The following is an 8,299-nucleotide window of genomic DNA, read 5'->3' as shown; positions in this document are numbered from 1 at the left end:
GCTCTCTGTAGAGAACAAAGTTGTATCTGCCACTGATGAATTTGTTTATTTTGTTTAGTTTTTTAAAGATTCATTTATTTATTTATTTGAAAATCAGAGTTGCACAGAGAGAAGGAGAAGCAGAGAGAAAGAGAAAGAGGTCTTCTACCCACTGGTTCACTCCCCAATTGGCCACAAGGGCCATAGCTGTGCCCATCCGAAGCCAGGAACCAGGAGCTTCTTCTGGGTCTCCCATATGGGTATAGGGGCCCAAGGACTTGGGCCATCTTCTACCACTTTCCCAGCCCATAGCAGAGAGATGGATCAGAAGTGGAGCAGCCAGGACTCGAACTGGCACCCATATGGGATGCTGGCACTGCAGGCAGCGGCTTTACCCACTGCGCCATAGCACTGGCCCCATGGTAAATTTATTTTTTAAAAAATATATTTATTTGTAAGGGTACTAGAGAGACAGATTGTCCATCTACTAGCTTGCTCCCCCAGATGCCCACAACTTCCAGGACTGGGCCAGGCCAAAGCCAGCAGCCCAGAACCAGATCCAGGTCTCCCATGTGGGTGTCGGGGACCCAAGTACTTGAGCCATCACGTGTTGCTCCCAGGACGCACATTTGCAGGAAGCTGGAGTCAGGAGCAGAGCTGGGACTCGAACCCAGGCCCTCCAGTCTGGGATGCAGGCATGCCGCGCAGTGTCTTAACCATTGCCTCAAATATCTGCCACTGCCACTGCCACTGCCACTGGTGAATTTCTTGACCTTGATAATTATGTTGTGATTTCATACGGCAGTGCCCTTGTTCGTAAGAAATGCTTGATGCAATATGCAGAGTGAAACACGTCCTGTCTACAGCTTTTCCTCAAATGGTTCATTTATATAGTTAGGTAGGTACAGAGAGGGAGGGAGGGAGAGAGAAAACGTGATAAAATGTTAACAATTCATGAATCCAGGTGAATGCCATACAAGTCGTTGTTGTATTATTGTTGCAACCTTCCTGTGGACATTAAATTTTTCTAAACAATTCTAAAACCTGGAAGAAAAAAGATGAGCCCACTGTTGTGGTGCAGCAGGTTAAGCTGCCTGTTGCAACATTCACATCCTGGGGCTGGCATCAGGGCACAGCTGGCAAAGCCACTGCCTGTGACACCAGCATCCTATATGGGCACCAGTTCAACTCCTGGCTGCTCTACTTCTAATCCAGCTCCCTGCTAATGCACCTGGAAAAGCAGTAGAAGATAGCACAAGTGCATGGGTCCCAACACCCACATGGGAGACCCAGAAGAAGCCCCTGGCTTGGGTTTGGCCCAGTGCCAGCCATTACAGCCATTTGGGGAGTGAACCAACAGATAAAGACCTCTCTATCTGTTCCTCACCCCCCACCCCATAATTCTGCCTTTCTTTTTTTTTAAAGATTCTATTTATTTATTTGACAGGTAGAGTAATAGATACAGAGAGAGACAGAGAGAAAGGTCTTCCTTCTGTTGGTTCACTCCCCAAATGGCTGCAACAGCCGGAGCTGCACCCATCCGAAGTCAGGAGCCAGGTGCTTCTCCTGGTCTCCCATGTGGGCGCAGGGAACCAAGCACTTGGGCCATCCTCCACTGCCCTCCTGGGCCACAGCAGAGCTGGATCGGAAGAGGAGCAACCGGGACTAGAACCGGCACCCAATTCTGCCTCTCAATTAAATTAAATAAATTTTTAAAAAATCCACATCGCATATCAGAGTGTTGGTTCTTGAGTCTGGGCTGCTCTGCTTCTGACCCAACTCCTTGCTAATACATCTGGGGTAGCAGTGGTTGGCCAAGTGCTTGGGCCACAGTCACCCACGTGGGAGACCAGGATGGAGTTTGTGGCTCCTGGCTTTGAGCTGGCCCAGAACTTGGCTGTTGTGGCCATTAGGGGGTAAACTAGCAGACCTTCTTTGATTTTGTTAGGATAGTCTAGGGAATTTAATAGGAGGGCTTACTCTGCTGGGAGCAGTTGTAATTCTGATGGAATACAACAGAATGTTCTATCATGGGCCCTACGGGAAGGGAAGAATCTGCAGCCTCATGCTCCCTGCTGCCCTGTCAATGCCCCAGGAAGGCGGCAAGCTGGAGGGCATAGCCGTATGGTTCACTAAGGGAGGCTGGGTCGCAGCGACAGGGCCTCCAGCATTGCCAGCGGCCCATAACCCAAAGGTATCTTGAAAGCACCAGAACTGCTGGGCTTGAAAGGGAGCAAGGGCCCTGCCCAGTATGGGCAAGTAGTCGATGACCAAACAACAATCGCACAACTCTGGGGTGAAGACTCAGTGGTTTCCAGTTCCCTTCCGCTAATGCAACATAGGTGCCACGACTGACTTGACATTGAATCATAAAACTTGGTTTTATGTACAAACGTGTGGGCTGAGTCATTCCTATTACATTGAGCCGCTTGTTTTATAAGAACGTTAAGTTAAGCACTCGATACTGATTATCTCATTTTGTCCTCAAAACAACCCTATGACTTAGGTAAAATAATTGGTCCCCTTGCTACAATTGGGGAAGTGGGGAACTGGAAGCCTAGAAGTTGACATCCCACAGCTAGTAGCTGCTGGAGCCAACGTTTGAACCATGGCTCCACAGTCTAGGCGTCCCGCCCCTCTACCAGGCTTGTGGGTGGCTACTCACCTGTCCCCAAGGCCAGTCCCCCTGCCCGCTCTCACTTCGAGCTCTAAGCCTGCAGAACAAGGCTTGTGACTTAGAAAAGGAAGGTGCCACTCCCTGGTTTCACAGAAACGTAAGCAGCCTGTCCTCACTGAGCAGAGCGCAGGAACCTCACTCGTTCCATCCCTTTCACTAGCCAGCCAACCTTTCCACACTGCAGATGACTAAAGATGAGCTGATTGTGCCCAGGAGGGTGTGACTGCGCCACCACATGTCCTGGCTGGGGATGCTCTGCTCTCCTGCAGAGGGCAAGCTGCTTCCAAACGACATTGGTGTTCTCTGTTCCCCCGGAGACATGTGACTGAGTCGGCTGAGCCTGCCAGACTCACGCACTGCACCCCATCCAGGGCCTGGAGAGAGCTGCTCCTTCACTCAGAGCAATTTGTGAGGCATAATTTGTTGCAGATTCCTTCTGGAGCTACTTACGCTCCTTGACGTCTCAGATGCATGGCCAGCCCGGAGCTGTCCTTGCCAGTGAGGAGCCTTCCATCTCCAGCAGGAGAGGAGGTCCGGGGGACAGAAACCAGGGCATCATTCAGAGGGAGCGCGGCTTTCCCCAGACTTGGTGGGGCAGGCTCACAAGCATGAATCGGGCTTTGGGGAGCCTACCCTTTTAGCAGATCCAAACCACACAGATCACTGAGACCCGTGGAAAATAATGTCTCGCTTGACAGCGGACTAAATGTTAGCATTAGTCTCCGTTTTGGCTGCACAGTTGGGAAATGATGAGAAGAGTCTTTTCTCTTGGAAGAAGGGGCCATGTGGGCAGCAAAGATCATACCCCTAACCCAAAAGGAAGGGGCTCCCAAGAAAGCGCTCTGCTGCCCAGCACAATAACCTTTCAGAGAAGTATCGCAGGCAGCAGTCCTGCTACTGTAGTGTTTCCAACTATACTTATCGTCTCTTACCATCAACTCACAAGATGACTATGGATACAGCTACTTATAAATTTGGTTCCTCCCCAAATCCTAGGATAACAGAATCCTATATTAAATCTATTGTTCGTGGGGCTGGCGCCATGGCGCACTAGGTTAATCCTCCGCCTGTGGCGCCGGCATCCCATATGGGCGCCAGTTCTAATCCCAGTTGCTCCTCTTCCAGTCCAGCTCTCTGCTGTGGCCTGGGAAAACAGTGGGAGATGGCCCAAGTGCTTGGGCCCTGCACCCGCATGGGAGATCAGGAAGAAGCACGAGGCTCCTGGCTTCGGATTGGCACAGCGCCAGCCATAGCGGCCATTTGGGGGGTGAACCAACAGAAGGAAGACCTTTCTCTCTTTCTCTCTCTGTCTCTCTCTGTCTCTCTCTCTCACTGTCTGTAACTCTACCTGTCAAATAAATAAATAAAATCCTTTTAAAAAATCTATTATTTGTTAAAATATAACCCACTTTACAGACAATTGACCAAGGTAATATAGCCCCAAATGATTTTCATTTTAATCAAGGTCAAATCCAAGTGAAAAGCAGAGGACTTAAACAACATGGATGAATCGCATAGATATTACAGGGAATGAAAGGAGGCAAGTAAGAAAGAGCATGCACTACAAATAGATTCTTCCATTTATATGAAGTTCAGGAACAGGCAAAACTAATCTGTGGCAAACGAAATTGGAGCAATGTTTATTTCTGAGAGGATGGTACTCAAGGGAACAGGTGTGAGGGAGTCTTCAGGGATGTTGGAAAGTTCTATTTCTTGATTTTGGTGCTGGTTCCTTGGGTGTAGATATAGGTAAACATTTATTAAGCAGTACTCTTGGGATTTGTTTAAATCACCTCCTGAAGAAGAGACACAATTTTAACAGAAATATTTGTTAAAAATTTAAGAAGCAATATTGGGAATGTAAAGCACCAAATCGAGTCTTTATTTAGATAGGTGTGAGCAAACACCTTTATAGCAGCTGCTATAATTCTGTTTACCTACACTTATTCTGCACACTGCCATCATAGTGTTGCCCTTAAAAAGAAAACAGTGACAAAAATCCAAAGAAGGTTCCTCGCCATAAAAAGTTTGCTTTAATAGTTCCAAGGTCTATAGACTGGCAGCACTTGGTACAGGATGTTACGTTGGCTTGAATGTAGCCTCTGATTGTTTTGAGAGATTGATTTTATTCAACCCACCTTTAATTACCTGCATGGCGATGACTTTGGTCTAATTCTAAATAATTCAGATGATCCATGGGACACCATACATTGCTGGGAATTAAAAGCCTAGTTAAAGGCATTTCTCCTTGAAAAGATATTTAGATGGAAAATAACCCTGACAAAATAGATGAACTTGAAACACAAAAGAGAACCTTGAAGCTGAGAGGTGAGATAACTAATCCAGGGCTGCCGTATGTGAGCAACAGACTGGGAGCTTAGGCCTCCTGCTTCCCCATTGTTCCACGATTTCTGCAATCTCTCAAAGCCTATTTTAAATTTAAAATGGATATGTGCATTCAAAAGGCCTGCTCTGGTGTGATAGAATTAAATATTAACAGGGCCAACGCCGTGGCTCAACAGGCTAATCCTCCGCCTTGTGGTGCCAGCACACCAGGTTCTAGTCCCGGTTGGGGCGCCGGATTCTGTCCCGGTTGCCCCTCTTCCAGGCCAGCTCTCTGCTATGGCCCGGGAGTGCAGTGGAGGATGGCCCAAGTGCTCGGGCCCTGCACCCCATGGGAGACCAGAATAAGCACCTAGCTCCTGCCTTTGGATCAGTGCGGTGCGCCAGCCACAGCAGCCATTGGAGGGTGAACCCGTGGCAAAGGAAGACCTTTCTCTCTGTCTCTCTCTCTCTCTCACTGTCCACTCTGCCAGTCAAAAAAAAAAAAGAATTAAATATTAACAAGAAAAGGATGCACCGCCCCTCCAAAAATGTTTCTTATCTGGAAGTAAAAACACACTTCTCATTTATTCCTGGGTTAAAGTAGAACTCAGAGTGGAAAGAGAAGAGAAATTTAACATGACAAACTCTGGGATGTGCCCAAGGTGATGACAGACTAAACTGTAATACCAAAAACAACAACAGCAACAACAACAAAAACACACAAAGAAACTCTACAAGCAAGAAAATGAAACTAAGCCTGGATCAATTTGGACATAATAAAGGAAGAAACAAACTGAAAATCAGTAAAGCCCCAAATGGGGTCTTTGGACGTCCGATATATCTAATGCAGAAAAGAGGATAAGCAATATTGACATAAAACAGAGACAACTACAGTCAATTTAAAAACAAGTAAAATACATACTTTCTCAGGAAAATAGAGTCACCAAAATTAGCTCCTAAGGAGTAGAAAATCTGAGGAAACACAGCTATACACCAGTCACCTTCTTAGTGCCTACACCTCAGGTGCCTGTGGCCCTGGCAACCCCTTGCTTTACCACTGCAGAGCTATGGACAAGAATTAAAAGATAGTCAAAGAGTCTTTCCTCAAAGAGACACCAGGACTAAATGGCTTCATAGACAACTTTAATCAAGTTTTGAAGAAAGAAGTAAATCCAATGTTACATCAACTGTTCTAGAACACAGCTAAACTTTAGCGAAAACCCATTATCCAAACTAGACCAACACAGGGAAAGAAAAAGAATACTATGAACCAGCCACTTGTGGACATAAATACAAGATTGTAAAATATCAGAAACCAAAACCCAAGAGTAAGAATACTCAAATAAATAAGTAGAGTGTATCCAAGGAATGCAAGGATGGTTAAAAATAAGAAAATATGTTAATGTGATTCACAATATATTAGTAGGAATAAATGCATCTCTGTAGTTGCCTAAAATAGTTGATAAAATTTAATCCCCAAACATGACATTTCTAAAAACTATTAGAAAATCATGAGTAGAATAAAATGGCCTTAAGTGGGTTAGGAAAACATAACCTTTAGCCAGCACCATCCTCAGTGGAGACACGTTACTAGTACTCCCATTTTATCCTTTATGACACTTTGGGTTGCATATAAGGAAATTAATTAATCCATCAGGTTTGTGTGTTTGGGTTCTCTAGAAAACCAGAACTAATTGGATGTGTGTGAGTGTGTGTGTGTGTGTGTGTAGATATATATGAAAGACAATAGATTTTTTTAAAGATTTATTTATTTATTTATTTGAAAGTCAGAGTTACACAGAGAGAGGAAAGGCAAAGAGAGAGAGAGGTCTTCCATCTGCTGATTCACTCCCCAAATGGCTGCAATGGCCAAAGCTGTGCCAATCCAGAGCCAGGAGCCAGGAGCTTCTTCCAGGTCTCCCACATGGGTTCAGGGGCCCAAGGACCTGGGTCATCTTCTATTGCTTTGCCAGGCCACAGCAGAGAGCTGGATCAGAAGTGGAGCAGCCGGGACTAGAACCGTCAGCCATATGAGATGCCAGCGCTTCAGGCCAGGGTGTTAACCCACTGCGCCACAGCGCTGGCACCAAAATAGAGAGATTTTAAGATTTATTAAAATCACTGGGGACGCTGGCAAGTCCAATACCTGCAGGGCAGGCCAGCAGCCAGGAGACCCAGGCAAGAGCTGCTGTTCTACTCCAAGTCCAAAGTTATCTGCTCTTACTCAGGGCGGGAAGCAGGGGTGAGGGTTTTGCTCTCTTCAGGCCTTCCACTGACTGTAGGAGACCCACCCATACTATGGAAGGTCAGCTGCTTTACTCAGAATCTGCTGATTTAAATGTAAATGTCATCGGAAAACACTCTCACAGAAACATCTGGAATGCACTTAATACCTAAGCAGAGGTCCAGACAAGTTTACACATAAAATTAACCATCACAAGTCCATTCCTGGTGAACTTGGCACCCATACACTTCTCCTGAAATCTTTTTTATTTATTATTTATTTTTTCCTAAAGAAACCATTTATTTAGTGAGTACAAATTTCATAAGTACAACTTTAGAAATATAATGATTCTTCCCATCATACCCGCCTTCCCACTGTCACTCCCACCCCACATCCTCCTCCCTCTCCCATTCCCAGTCTCATTTTTTAATGTAAAAAAAAAAAAAAAACTGTTCCTCAACTGTCAACACAAGGGCTATTCAAGTCATTGTTTCTCAAAGTGTCAATTTCACTTCTACAGGTTTCCTTTTAGGTGCTCAATTAGTTGGCACAGATCAGGGAGAACATATGGTATTTGTCCCTTTGGGACTGGCTTATTTCACTCAGCATGATGTTTTCCAGATTCATCTATTTTTTTGCAAATGACTGGATTTCTTTTTTTACTGCTGTGTAGTATTCCATAGAGTATATATCCCATAATTTCTTTATCCAGTCTTCAGTTGACAGGCATTTAGTTTGACTCCATGTCATAGCTATTGCAAATTGAACAGCAATAAACATGGCCATGCAGATAATTCTCTTTATTTGCTGATTTCATTTCCCTTGGGTAAATTCCCAGGAGTAGGATGGCTGGATCATATGGTAGGTCTATATTCAGATTTCTGAGGTATCTCCAAACTGATTTCCATAGTGGTTTTACTTGTTTACATTCCCACCAGCAGTGGATTAGGGTACCTTTTTCCCCACATCCTCATCAGAATTTGTTGTTTGTTAATTTCTATATGAAAGCCATTCTAACTGGAGTGAGGTGCAACCTCATTGTGGTTTTCATTTGTATTTCCCTGATGGTTAGTGATCTTGAGAATTTTTTCGTG

The sequence above is a fragment of the Lepus europaeus genome, chromosome X (assembly GCF_033115175.1).
Source record: "Lepus europaeus isolate LE1 chromosome X, mLepTim1.pri, whole genome shotgun sequence".
NCBI lineage: Eukaryota > Metazoa > Chordata > Mammalia > Lagomorpha > Leporidae > Lepus > Lepus europaeus.
Note: the sequence above shows the minus strand (reverse complement) of the source record.